The sequence below is a fragment of the Macrotis lagotis genome, chromosome 4 (genome assembly GCF_037893015.1).
Source record: "Macrotis lagotis isolate mMagLag1 chromosome 4, bilby.v1.9.chrom.fasta, whole genome shotgun sequence".
Taxonomy (NCBI): Eukaryota; Metazoa; Chordata; class Mammalia; order Peramelemorphia; family Peramelidae; genus Macrotis; species Macrotis lagotis.
This window is the reverse complement of record NC_133661.1, coordinates 267,262,591-267,277,621: the sequence shown is the minus strand read 5'-3', so window position 1 is coordinate 267,277,621 and position 15,031 is coordinate 267,262,591. Positions and strand designations below refer to the sequence as shown.

General features: G+C 41.1%; 1 protein-coding gene across 4 annotated transcripts in view; it reads left to right on the top strand.

The window, feature by feature from the left end:
- Positions 1 to 15,031, top strand: part of PPP2R5E (protein phosphatase 2 regulatory subunit B'epsilon) — a 173,509-nt gene that overhangs the window by 123,498 nt on the left and 34,980 nt on the right. The window lies entirely within an intron of this gene.

Sequence of the window (15,031 nt, the reverse complement as noted above, 5' to 3'; positions counted from 1 at the left end):
TCATAAATGCTTGTTGATTGATTTGATTGAAGCACATAGTGTGTGAGATGAAATACTTTTATAAGCATAGAAATGTGGAGCACCTCACATGCCAGGTTACTTCAAAATAAGTATCATTAGTAAGACAACCTTAGTCCATTAGCTTTTTGGAATGTTGGACCACCATATTGACTCATTTAGAGACTAATCCACTAAAACTCCCTAGTTTCTCAATTTTTGTCTAGCATTGCCTTCCATATGGGTGCAGTTGATTCTTTTCTTGGCTGTAAGTCTATATTCTTTTACTTCTAGAATATGGTATTTCAAGCCCTCTGATGTTCTCTTGAGGGATACAATGTGTAAAAATCTTAATGTGTTTACAAAATGATTACAGTATAAATAGAAAGTAATGGTGAATACTATGTAAAGGGTAGATGAATGGGATAAACTTGGGAACTGTATCATGCAGAAGGTAGAATTAGAGCAGTGCTTTAAAGAAAACCAGGTAGAGGTAAGGAAAGATAACATTCCAGGGGTGGTGGTTCAAAGGTACCATATCAAGAGATGGAGCAGCTATATCTGAATATCAGATTTACAACTATGTTTAGAGTTTGTGGAAGGAATAAACTAGTACTTTAAATGCCAAATAAAGGATTTTATACTTTATCTTGGAAGTAATAGGAGGCCCCTGGAATTTGAGTTGGAGAGTGACATAGATTGTACTTTGGAAAATCACTTATACAATTGATGGGAGAATATAGTGCAGTGAGGAGAGACTTGAGGTAAAGAGATCAGTTGGAAGATTGTTGCAAAAATCTGGGAGTGAAGTGATGAATTCTTGACTAGAGTTGTAGATTTGTGATTATACAGAATGATACAAATGTGAAGTCAATTTGAGAGCGCAGTCAAGGATGACACTCGTAGTTGAGAGCCTTGGTGACTGGGACAATGATAATGTCCAAAGAATAGGAAGAGGAGAATGCTTGGGGGAAAAGGATAATGAATTCAATTTCAGACATGTCAAGGTTGGAACATCTTGCAGTACATCTAGTCTAGATGACAAGTAGGAGAAAGAGATATTAGGCTGGAGGTTAGCAATGAGATTAGGGCTGGATAAGTGTATTTGAAAATTCTCAGATAAGAATCGAATTTGGGTGATGAGATCACCAAGTGTAATATTGTAGAATTTGAATAGAAGAGCTTTTGGGGACATTGGGAGTTAACAGACTTGAGTTGGATAAACATTTAGGAAAGGAGACTGAGTGATGTCATAGAAGCCTTAGAGGAAGAAAATATCAAGGAGTAAAGAGTGAGTGACAGTGGCAGAGGCAAAACAGAGGTATATTAGTTTGAAGATTAAGAAAAGACTCAGGCAGCCAAGATGGTGGTGTGAAGGCAGCATTTCCCAAGAAGTCTGATTCCCCCAAACCCCCAAAAAACAAAGGATGGCTCTAGCCAAAATTTAGCAGAGCAGAACGCACAGAAAGACTGAGTGATACGTTTTCCCAGTCCAGGGAAAGGTGTGTTTCACCAGGACAGGGGTCGGAAAAAAAGCTGAGGCCCAGCACCGCACCGCACCGCACTGCACAGCCCAGCTCAGAGATCACCAGCAACAGCTTTGAAGGAGCAGTGAGAGAACTCTGCTGTACCTGGGTGAGTGTGGAGTGAGGAGTATGACTGCAGAATCTGCAGCGAGAATCGGGAGAAAGCAGCCTGCACCCCCAGAGACAGTAAGGGAAGTCTGCAGAGATTTCTCTCCTTGGGGTAGAACTCTTCTGTTTGCCTACACTCAGATATTGTAGTTTGGGCTTCCATACTAAATAATCAAGCTGGATCTCTCCTTATAGACCCAGGGCAGAGGGCAGTGCTGTGGTCATCTACATATCAAAGTACAGGCTAGAAAGCATAAGACCTTGGAGGAATAGAGGTCCCAGTGGGGTGTCCCCCCCAAAAATAAAGCAACCCCAAAGCCTTGGAAGTGCTGTAAATTAGTCTTGGGCTGAGGAAATGAGTAAACAACAGAAAAAGAAGAATCTGACCATAGATAATTACTTTAGTCCCATGGAAGACCAAAACACATATTCAGATGATGACAAAATTGAAGCTTCCATATCCAAAACCACCAAGAGAAATAGAAAGTGGGCTCAGCCTATGGATGAGCTCAAAAAAGACTTTGAAAAGCAATTAAGGGAGGTGGAGGAAAAATTGGGAGGAGAAATGAGAGCGATGCAGAAAAATCATGAAAACCAAATCAAAAGCTTGATGAAAGATATACAAAAAAAATACTGAAGAAAATAATATGTTAAAAACCAGTTTAGGCCTAATGGAAATAAGCAAAACAAAAGGCAAATTAGGAGAAGAATGACTTAAAAAGCAGAATTGGCCAACTGAAAAAAGGAGATAAAAAGCTCTCTGAGGAAAATAACTCCTTCTAATGCAGAATGGGACTAAAGGAAGCTGATGACTTTGTAAGAAATTAGGAAGAAATAAAACTTCCATAAAAAGCCAAAAATTAGAAGAAAATGTGAAATATCTCATTGGGAAAAACAACTGACCTTGAAAACACATCCAGAAGAAATAATTTGAAAATCATTGGGCTACCTGAAAGTCATGACCAGGAAAAGAGCCTAGACTTCATTTTTCAAGAAATAATACAGCAAAATTGCCCTGAGATCCTAGAAGCAGAGGGTAAAATAGAAATTGAGGGAATTCACCAGTCACCCCCTGAAAGGTATCCCAAAAGAAAAACTTCCAGGAATATTTTAGTCAAATTCCAAAGCTCCCAAATCAAAGAGAAAATTCTAAAAGCTGTCTGACACAGATAATTCAACTACCAAGGCTCCATAGTCAGGATTACACAGGATCTGGCAGCATCTACGTTAAGGGCTCATAGGGATTGGAATATGATATTCCAGAAGGCAAAAGATCTTGGTTTACAACTGAGAATCACCTACCCAGCAAAAATGAACATTCTGTTTCAGGTGAAAAGATGGACTTTCAATGAAACAGGGGGCTTTCAAACTTTGCTGTTGAGATGACCTAAACTGAACAGAAAGTTTGATCTCCAAATACAGGACTCTAATGACCATAGAGAGAGTGGAAGAGAGGGACTAACTATGAGGAATTTGGTGATGTTGAACTGTTTATATTCCTGCACAGGAAGAAGATATTGATAACTTATATGAACTTTCTCATTTCTGAGAGCTGTTAGAAGGAGCATATATAGATAGGACATAGGAAGGAGCAGAAGATAATGACAGGATGTGGTAAAGGGATGGAGTCAATGGGCAATGGGGGAAAGTACTGGGGGGATGGAAAAGGAGATGAAGAAGAAACTGAGAGATTTTGCATAAGAGTCAAGAAAAAGCTTTTTCAATGGAGTGGAGAGAGGGAAGGCAAGGGGGAATGAGTGAGCCTTCATTATCATTGGAAATGACAGACACACTTAATAGGGTGACGGAAATCTATCTTTCCCTGGAGAAGGATGGGAGGAAAGGGATGGGATGAGGGAGAATGGGGGGAGGGGAGGGAAGGGGGGACTAGGTGATAAAAGAGAGGGAAGATCAAGGGAGAGGGTACACAGATACACCACACTTTTGGACAGGGCCAGGATGAAAGGAGAGAGAGAGAGAGAATAGAATAAATGAGAGTGGGGAGGAATAGAGTGGAGGGAAATAAAATTAGTAATAGCAACTGTGGGAAAACTATTGAAGCAGCTTCTCTGGCAGACTTATGATAAAGAAAGCAACTCACCCCAGAGACAGAGCCTTTGGAATCTGAACACAGACTGAAGTACATTTTTTTTCTCTCCCTCTCTATTCTCTCTCTCTTTCTTTTTAAAGGTTTTTGCAAGGCAAACAGGGTTAAATGGCTTGCCCAAGGCCACACAGCTAGGTAATTATTAAGTGTCTGAGACTGGATTTGAACCCAGGTACTCCTGACTCCAGGGCTGGTGCTTTATCCACTGCGCCACCTAGCTGCCCCTCTCCCTCTCTATTCTTGAGGTTTCCCATCTTCTTGGGGGGTAGGGAGGGGGTTTATGTTTATTCTTATGTTTACTCTTATAAAATTCAATTTACATCAATGTATGGCATGGAAACAATGTAGAGACTGTCAGACAGTCTTCTTTTGGGGGGGAAGGGAGGAGGGGGAAATTGTAGAATTCAGAGCCTTGCAAAAAATGATGGGAACATATTATTATTGTATATAATTGGAAAACAAATAAAATGTTAAAATCTTAAAAGACTTGGAAATTAAAGAGATGGCTTTTAGCTTTGGAGAGAGTAAATTTAGTTGGATGATGAGATCAAAAGTCATACCGTAGAGATTAAGGGAGAGAATGAGATGAAAGAAAGTAAAGACACCTATTTTACATAACCTTCTCAAGTGTAGCCACAAAAAAAGGAGAGATATATTTAGCAGATATGAACATATCACTTGAGAGTTTATATCCATTGTTAAAGCTGTACTTTCTTTTTTTAATTTATTTTTATTAAAGATATTATTTGAGTTTTACAATTCCCCCCCCCCCCCCCAGTCTTGCTCCCCCCACCCCCCACCCCACCCCACGGAAAGCACTCTGTCAGTCTTTACTTTGTTTCCATGTTGTACCTTGATCCGAATTGGGTGTGATGAGAGAAATCATATCCTTAAAGAAGAGAAGTCTAAGAGGTAACAAGATCAGACAATAAGATATCTGTTTTTTTCTAAGTTAAAAGGAATAGTCCTTGTACTTGTTCAAACTCCACAGCTCCTTATCTGGATACAGATGCCACTGTCCTTTGCAGACAGCCCAAAATTGTTCCCAATTGTTGCACTGATGGAATGAGCAAGTCCTTCAAGCTTGAACATCACTCCTAGGTTGTTTTTCTGGTTCTGCTCATCTCACTCAGCATCAGTTTATGCAAATCCCTCCAGGTTTCCCTGAAATCCCATCCCTCCTGGTTTCTAATAGACAATAGTGTTCCATGACATACATATACCACAGTTTGCTAAGCCATTCCCCAAGTGAAGGACATTTACTTGATTTCCAATTCTTTGCCACCACAAACAGGGCTGCTATAAATATTTTTATACAAGTAATGTTTTTACTCTTTTTCATCATCTCTTCAGGGTATAGACCCAGTAGTGTTATTGCTGGGTCAAAGTGTATGCACATTTTTGTTGCCCTTTGGGCATAGTTCCAAATAGCTCTCCAGAAGGGTTGTATGAGTTCACAGCTCCACCATCAGTGTAATAATGTCCCAGATTTCCCACAACCCTTCCAACAATGATCATTATCCTTCCTGGTCATATTGGCCAATCTGAGAGGTGAGGGTGGTACCTCAGAGAAGCTTTAATTTGTATTTCTCTAATAATTAATGATTTAGAGCATTTTTTCATACGGCCATAGATTGCTTTGATCTCCTCATTTGTAAATTGCCTTTGCATATCCTTTGATATGCCCCTGATTTTTAACAAATTATTGATTAAATTACAAGGAAATTAAGCAATTATAATTAATTTTTAAAACTTTCACATTTCTCCCCTAGTCAAAGAATTTTGTTAAGAATTTACTAGAATGGAGGCAGCTAGGTGGCGCAGTGGATAGAGCACTGGCCCTGGAGCCAGGAGTACCTGGGTTCAAATCCGGCATCAGACACTTAGTAATTACCTAGCTGTGTGGCCTTGGGCAAGCCACTTCACCTTATTTGCCTTGCAAAAACCTTAAAAAAAAGAATTTACTATCATAGCCTAAGCTCAATTTCTGTTTTTCTTGGAGTCTTTTGATGCAGGAGCTTCTGCTTCCTCTTCTTCAGATTGAATGTTTTAATCCTTCTTGGGACCACAGACAAAGTATTTCTCAATGGTGTTCCTCCTTTTTCTCTGCCTACTCATTTCTCCAGACTGTGCCTGGTTTTGGGGTGCTTCCTGAGCTTTTGAGTATTAGTGGGACACTCCCACAAGTATCTCTGTGTGTGAAGTTCTGTCTTCCCTCCTGGTCTGTGAATGACCATAAACTCACCCCTCTGCCATGGGGTTTAGGTGGGGGGGGCTGCTGTTTTATGGGGGGGGGCCTAGATTGTGATCAGGATCTAAATGTGGTCAGAACCCCAGAGTCTTGTTTCAGGGATAGAGGGTAGAGCTCTGCAGTCTCTCTCTACTCTTCTCCTTAGGCTCAGCACTCATGCCCTGGGGACTTCTGCTTCTGGTTCCTGGATCTGGGCTTCCCCAGCCAAGCTACTCCCTGTGTGCCCTGAGGGCTGGGCTTCACTTCCTCCCTCTGGCAGAAGTCCCCCTGCTGATTCCCCAAGTTGTGCTTAGTGCTCCCTGGGGTGTAGGTCAGGAAATTCCCCAGCTGCTGTGATCTGCGGCTCCCAGTGCCCTGGGGCTGCCTCTGGGAGGCTAAAGTTCCTTTGCTCTAACCCCTTGGAGTGGAGCCTTTCCATTCTTTTCCAGGTTACCTTCGGCTGGAGAACTGCCTCTCTGAGTCCCTTGTGGATTCTGTCTCTCGAAAATGTAGTTAGAGTCCTTAGTCTCTAAGTTTTGAGCAAGAGCACCTAAGGAAAGATCCTCTCTTGTGGCCATCTTGGCTCTGCCCCCATATTTTAGTAGTCTTGAGGCTTATTCTAGTGTGTATTTGTGTTTAATATACAGTTTATTTTTAAAATTTGTTTACTATTCCTTAAAAGAAAAATGTTTTAATTGAAAAAAATAGTAACACTATAATCCATTGTCTTTTATCAGTTTGTGTTGCTTAATTTTTTCCTCATTTACATAGTTGTTTTGCTTTTTTTTTCTTTTGGTTGTTGCTTTTTTTTTTTAAACTTTGCATCACTTCATAAAAGTCCACTTTATTTTTCTTTAAATTTTGCCTAATTCAGTATTGTATAGTAATATTCCATTATCACTGTATACCACATTTTGCTCACCTATTCTCCAATTCTTGTACATAAAGGTTTCCAATTTTTTTGCTGTTATAAACATTACTCCTGGGAACATATTTATGTCAATGATTCTATACCTTCTTAGGGTTATTGAGCAAGAGATATATTTCACATTTATTTTCCTGAATGGTTGGAGCCAGTTTTAGATTTTCTGCTTCTTTGAATTTTACTTTATGAATTTTTATTCCCTAGTGTAGATCAATTTTTAAACTATGAAACTGAAAAGTTTTCTGTGCTCAGAGATTTTCACTCATTAATAGAACAAAGAAATGAGTATTTTTTGAGTCTATTGACCGCTTGACTTCCCTTGTTTATCTTTTTCCATGTTTTGTCAGATTCTGATAAACCTAAAGTCACCTAATTCTCTTGGTCTTCATGCAATTCTTTTAAGAATTTGACTCTACCATTTGGAGTATAAGAGTTAATGTAGATTTTTATTTTTAGAGAGTATTATTAGTTAAAATGTATATTTCCTGCTTGTCTATGTTGTCTTTATTGATTGCTTCTATGTGTAATTACCATATATGAAATTTGAATCTATAGTTCTTCTTTTCCTGTGGTAGATTATATTATAAACAATTTAGAGAACTAAACTGATTTTCTTCATTTTTTGATATATCAGATTCTAGGTTTTTTTTTTTTTTTAGGTTTTTGGTAAGCAAATGCGGTTAAGTGGCTTGCCCAAGGCCACACAGCTAGGTAATTATTAAGTGTCTGTGACCAGATTTGAACCCAGTTACTCCTGACTCCAAGGCTGGTGCGTTATCCACTATGTCACCTAGCCACCCCAAAGTTTGTTTTTTTTTTTTTTTTTTAGGTTTTTGCAAGGCAAATGGGGTTAAGTGGCTTGCCCAAGGCCACACAGCTAGGTAATTATTAAGTGTCTGAGGCCAGATTTGAACCCAGGTACTCCTGACTCCAAGGCCAGTGCTCTATCCACTGCACCACCTTAGCTGCCTGTTTTTTTCTTATTATCATTGAATAATCGGATGTGATTTGAAGTGGTGTTTTAATGAATTGTATTTCTTCCTTACAGTTTGAAAGATTCTGTTTGATTTTTAAACCCTGGAATTTGGTTACTTCATAATTAGGTGAATACCAATGACCTGTCTCTGTTGTATGATTTCAAGAAATAATCATCTCTGAGACATTGAAGTAGATCTGAAGTCAGCTGTTGAATCTTCCACCTTGTTTTAAGATGGATACAAACCCTGTCATTTAAAAACCCACTGCATCAATAACAGAAATGATGAATCAATAAATTGAGTCATTATTACATCAATTAGTATAGTTGAAAGACCACTGAACTTTACCTCAGATGTTTTGGTTTCACATTGCAGTTCTTGAAACTGATCTTGAAACTTGAAACTTGACCTCAGGTTCATGGTTCATTAGAAATAGCACTAGCTCTGGTGTCAAGAACCTAGGTTTAAATCCTGTGGCCTGTGCATCCTAGGACAAGTTGTATCTCCCTGAGTTTCATTTTCCTCATCTATAGTGGGAGGAGATTGAATTAAAGGGATTTAAGGTCTCTGTTGCTTCAAAACTGTAAAATTTAGTTGACCTCAGAGTCTAAGTTTTCTCATCTTGAAAATGGAGATGATAGTATGTACATTAACTATTCTACAGGGTTGTTAGAATGAAATGAGAGGTTGTTTATAAAATGCTATCTGAGATACATGTTATCTGAAACAACATGAATAGTAAATAGATTCTTTTTGGGGGTCATGAAAACTTGAGTTCAAATCCTGCCAGCTGTGTACATGTCTACAACTAGTGCAAGTCTGTGTACAAATCTACAGCCAATTACTTAACTTTTCAGAGCCTTCAATTTCCTCATCTGTTCATTGAGGAGTACTTGTGTCATGGTATTGTTTTGGAGATTTGATAAAATAATAAATAGAATATTATATAATATAATATATAATATAAATAGAATAGAATATTATATGATATTATATAATAAATAATATTATATAATAAATATAATGCACTTTGCAAATTTTGAAAGAAGTCTCTTAATGGTTCCTCTGTTGTTGATGTTTCTAACCCTATGGGGGGGTCTTTTTCTATTTTTCCCTCCTTTTGGGGGATGGGGATATAACATTTCATTAATTGTGCATACTTAGTTATTTTATTTGTTCACCTTTCTCATCATGCCATATCATTTCATATCGTTCCATCTCATGCTATATATGATACATCACACCATATCATGCCATATCATGTCATATCAGGCCACATCATACTGAAACATGCTGTAACATGCCACACCATACCAGAACACACACCAACATGTCACAACATGGCATAACATGCCACAATGTGGCACAACATGCAGTAACATGCCCCAACACATAACATGCCGGAACAGGTCCCCAACATAAAACAGCAAGCCACAACATACCACAACACAATAACATGCCATAAAACACCACGCCATGGCATAACATCTCAGAACACACAACATGCCACACCATGCCAGAACAGGCCACAACATACAATGACACACCAGAACATGTGGCACAACATACAATGACAGCCAGATCATGCCACATCATGCCAGAAACACGGCACAACACATAACATGCCAGAACATGCCACATCATGTCATAACACAGCGACGTGCAATAGTACAGTAACATGCCAGAACATGCGGCACAACAACACAGTATGCCACACCATGCCATAACATGTCACAACACAAAATGACATGCCACAACATACAATAACATGACACACCACATCAGGAAATGCCCCAGCATGCCAGAACACACAACAACATAGCACACCATGCTGTACCATACCAGACATGTGCCACAACATACAATAACATGCAACACCATGCCAGAACATGCTGCATAATGCCATAGCATGCCACATCATACAAGAACATGCCAGCATTTAAAGATATAATATATCCCCTGAGAGCCGCTTTGAGTGAATCCCATTGCTTTTGATATGTTGTTTCATTATTGTCATTATCTAGGATAAAGTGATTAATTACTTGTACAATTTGTTTTTTGGTCCACTCATTCTTTAAAATGAGGTTATTCAATTTGAAGTTGGTTCTGGGTTTATATCTCCTTAGCCCAATATTGTATATGACTTTTATTGCATTGTGATCTCAGAAAGATGTATTCACCATTTCTGCCTTTCTGCAGTTCATTAGGTTTTTATGTCCTAGTACATGGTCAAGTTTTGTATAAGTTCCATGTACTGCCGAGAAAAAGGTATATTCCTTTCTATCCCCATTCAGTTTCCTCTTTAGGTCTACTATATCTAGTTTTTCTAACAATATTTAACTCCTTAGCGTCTTTCTTGTTTATTTTATGATTTGATTTATCTAAATTTGAGAGTGGGAGGTTGAGGTCTCCCATTAGTAGAGTTTTGCTGTCTATGTTTCCTCAAGGAAGTCTTTCTGTGCTGAAGACCAGATCATATTCTCCTCAGAGGTTCCAGGTCTCTCTGAGTTAGGGTCTTTCCTTTCCAAGAATTTTTCTATGGATCCACCTTTCTGCTGACCCTTCTTCATTTTTCTGAGACCTTGAGTTGGGGAGGGGCTGGTTCTCAGGAGCTTGGGATCTCTAAAGGCTTTACTGAGTGCAGTTTCTCTGGCTGGCCAGTAGGAGGTGCTGGTTGCTTTCTCTGGAGTATCTGTGACCTTGATTGAGGCATTCTTCCTTAGCTTGAAGGGAGGGGTTGGAGCTAATGAATCCTTTTCCCTGCAATCAGTGGTGGGCTTTACCCTGGGATGGGGTCATTCCTCTTCCTATTGTTAGCTGGGCTGGTTCTTATGCTCACACACCTGTACCTGAAGCAGAAGTAGTCTGCAATTGTTTGTTCTAGGAAGAGGCTTCATTTGCAATGGAGGTGTGGACTCAGAGTTCCTCAGACCAGAGGAGCCCTGTTGGCAAGCTACAGAGGGTCAGCGTGCCCCTGTTCCCTAGTTGACTCAAGCCACCACCTTCTAGCCCCACTGCTGATCCAGCAGGTCTTGCTCTCGGGCCCTCAGACTCCCCGGCTCCAATTCAGCTGCTAATCTGGTTGATCCAGGGCTGATCCACCCTCTGTGCCCAGACTCACCTGCCTGAATTCATCCAATGCTGCTGGGGGAGACAAATCCTGAGGTAGATGTTCTTTCTCCTGGCTTTTCTTTCTGGGTTTTGTGGGTAGGATTTCTGTTTAGAGGTTTGTTTCATGTGATAGATGGGGGAAGATTAGGAGACTTTAGAACTGTGCCTGTCTTCTCTCCGCCATCTTGGCCGGAAACCCAGTTCTGCTTTTTAAAGCATTCTTCTCAAAACTTTTTGGACTGTTTTATACATTTGACTTATGTTGGTTTTTAACATGTTATTTTCTTCAGCATTGTTTTGCATCTCCTTGACTAAGCTACTGACTAATTTTTCATGTTTTTTCTGCATCTGTCTCATTTCTTTTCCCAATTTTTCTTCTGTGTCCCTCACTTGATGTTCAAAATCTTTTTTGAGCTCTGTCGTATCCTGAACCCAATTTCCATTTTTCTTGCAGTCTTTAGATGCAGGAGTTTGTACTTCCTCATCTTCAGGTTGAGTGTTTTGATCCTTGTTGGGATCATAGATAATATATTTCTCAGTGGTGTTCTTTTTTTTCCTCTCTGTTAACTCATTTCCTCAGCCTGTGCTTGGTTTTGGGGTGCTTCCTGAGCTTTTGAGTATTATTGGGACACTCCCATACAAGGATCTCAGTGTGTGAAGCTCTGTCTTCCCTCCTGGTATGTGAATGACCAGAAGGGCAACCCCTCTTCCATGGGGCTGCGGTGGTGGTGGGGGTCTCTGTTCTATGGGGGCCCCTAGACTGTGATCAGGATTTGAATGTGGTCAGAGTCCCAGAGTCCTGTTCTACGTACAGAGGACAGACCTTGGAAGTTTCTACTCCCCTAACTTAGGTATGCTGAGCACTCAAGGCTAAGTAGCCTGGGGGCTCCTGTTGATTGGGCTTGCTAGCACTAGCTCTGGAAGAGAGCCCTCCCCCATCTTCAAAGTTGTGCACAATGCTCCCCAGGGTTTAGGTCAGGAAACTGCCCCCACTTCCGTGAACTGCAGCTCCCAGGTGCCCTGGGGCTGCCTTCAGGAGGCTGAAGTTCCTTCACTTTGGCTGTCTGCTCCTCTAACCCTGTAGAACAGAGCCTTTCCACTGTTTTCCTGGCTGTCTTGGGCTGGAGAATCGCCTCACTGGATCCCTCTGTGCGTTGTGTCTCTCAAAAATTTAGATTCCTTATTTTATAAGTTTTGAAATACTATAGTGAGAGAGCACCTAAGAAAAGCTCTTCTCCTGTTGCCATCTTGGCTCCACCCCTTAGCAATACTGTTACATCACTTTGGCCTTTCTGTTATCACTGAAGAAATAGAATCATCATGGTATTTAGGGGCATCTTTTATTTTTTTTTATTTGATGATTTGTCATAGTCTACAGGCCTTTCTGAACCTAGTCAGACTGATCTTTGAAAAATAGACTTTGAAAGTATATCCAGGGGGCGGAGCCAAGATGGCGACATGAAGGGATGAGTCTTAGGAGCTCTCTGATAAAAACTCATAAACTAAGGACTCTAACTAAACTTTCAAGAGACAAAGGGACCCAGTGAGGCAGTTCTCCTACTCAAGGTAACCTGGAAAAGAGCAGAAAGGCTCTGCTCCCTGGAGCCGGAGGGGTGGCCTGCCAGAGGGGTGGCCCCCCAGAGCAAAAGAACTTCAGCCTCCCGGAGGCAGCCCCAGGGTGCTGGGAGCCTCAGCTCACAGCAGGGGGGGGGTGTCTCCTGAACTGCACCCCGGGGAGCACCGGCACAAAGTGGGGGAACAGTGGGGAACTCTGCCAGAGGGAGCACGTGGAGCCCAGCCTTCAGGGACACAGCCAGTAGCTGGAAACAGAAGCAGGTGGAGCCTGTAAGCAGGAGCCCCCAGGGCATGAGCCCATTGAGCTGAGGGAGGGGAGTGAAGAGAGACTGCAGAGCTCTGTCCTCTACCCCTGGAACAGGACTCTGGAGCTCTGACCACATTCAGATCCTGATTGCAGTCTAGGCCCCCCCCCCCCCAAATAGAACAGCAGGGCTCCCCCACCTCAGCCCCGTGGCAGAGGGGGGCACTTATGGTCATTCACAGACCAGGAGGGAGGACAGAACCTCACACACTGAGACCCTTGTGGGACTGTCCCAAAAGCTCAGGAAGCACCCCCCCAAAACAGGCTTAGGCTGGGAAAATGAACAAAGAAACAAGAGGAAGATCATTGAGAAATATTTTGCAAATGAGCCCAAGAAGGATCAAAATACTCAGTCTGAAGATGAGGAAGCACAAGCTCCTGCATCTAAAGACACCAAGAAAAACAGAAATTGGGCTCAGGCTATGATAGAGCTCAAAAAAGACTTTGAAAATCAAATGAGGGAGTTGGAAGAAAAACTGGGAAAAGAAAGGAGAGAGGTGCAGGAAAAACATGAAAATGAAGTCAGCAGCTTAGTCAAGGAAATCCAAAAAAATGCTGAAGAAAATAGCATGCTAAAAAACAGCTTAGGTCAAATGGATAAAACAGTTCAAAAAGTTATTGAGGAGAAGAATGCTTTAAAAAGCAAAATTGGCCAGATGGACAAAGAGATAAGAAAACTCTCTGAGGAGAATAAATCCTTCAGACAAAGAATAGAATTCAGGGAGATTGATGAATTTACCAGAAATCAGGAATCAATACTTCAAAACCAAAAAAATGAAAAATTAGAAGAAAATGTGAAATCTCATTGAAAAAACAACTGATATGGAAAACAGACTTAGGAAAGATAATTTGAAAATTATTGGAATACGTGAAAGTCATGATCAGGAAAAGAGCCTTGACATCATTTTCAAAGAATTACTACAGGAAAATTGCCCTGATATTCTGGAAGCAGAGGGCAAAATAGAAATGGAGAGAATCCACCGATCCCCCCGAGAAAGAGATCCCAAAAAACCAACCCCCAGGAATATTATAGCCAAGTTCCAGAACTCCCAAGTCAAAGAGAAAATATTACAAGCAGCCAGAAGGACACCGTTCAAATATCGTGGAGCTGCAGTCAGGATCACACAGGACTTAGCAGCAGCTACACTGGAAGCTCGTAGGGATTGGAATACAATATACCGGAAGGCAAAAGAGCTTAGAATGCAGCCAAGAATGAACTACCCAGCAAGGCTGAATGTCCTCTTCCAGGGAAAAAGATGGACTTTCAATGAACCAGGGGAATTTCAAAGGTTCCTTTTGGAATGGCCAGAGCTGAACAGAAAGTTTGATCTTCAGATACAGGACTCAGGTGAAGCATGGAGATTGGAGGAGAGGGGGGAAATAGGAGGGACTTAATGAGGATGAACTGCATGTATAGAAAAATGATACTGATAATATTCATATGAACCATCTCAGTTAATAGAGCAGGTAGAGGGAGCTTTTATAGTGGAAGCACAGGAGAAAGCTGAATTTGAAGATAAAATATGGTATAAAAATGGAGTCAATAAGAAAAAAGGGAAATGGAATGGGAGAAAGAAAAAGGAGAGGGGGAATAGTCCAAGATATTTCACATAATAAGGTTTTTTTTTGTATTACAATGAGCTATTGCAATGATATGGAAGGGGGGAGGCAAGGGGGAATGAGGGAACCTTTGCTCTCATCAGAGATGGCTAGGAGAGGAAACAGCAAATATACTCAATGGGGTATAGACATCTGGAGTAAGAACGAGGGGGGAGCAGGGGGAAGGGGTGGGGATGTGAATAAAGGAGGAGAGGATGGACCATGGGGGGACAGTGGTCAGATATAACACATTTTCTTTTTTTACTTCTTGCAAGGGGCTGGGATTGGATGGCCTGCCCAGGACCATAGGGCCAGATCGATTCTGGGCCCAAGGGGTGGTATGGGGGCTCAGGGCTTCTTGGCCCCAGGACCAGGGATCTGTCTGCTGCGCCACTCAGCGACCCTACAGCAGAGTCAGAGTGAAAGGAGAGAAAAAAATATAGTACGTGGTAGTGGAGAAATAAGAAAGGAGGGAGTTGTGATCAGCAATGGCAACGTTGAAAAAATGTGGAAGTAACTTTTGTGATGGACTTATCATAAAGAATGTGATCCACTCACGACAGAGTTGATGG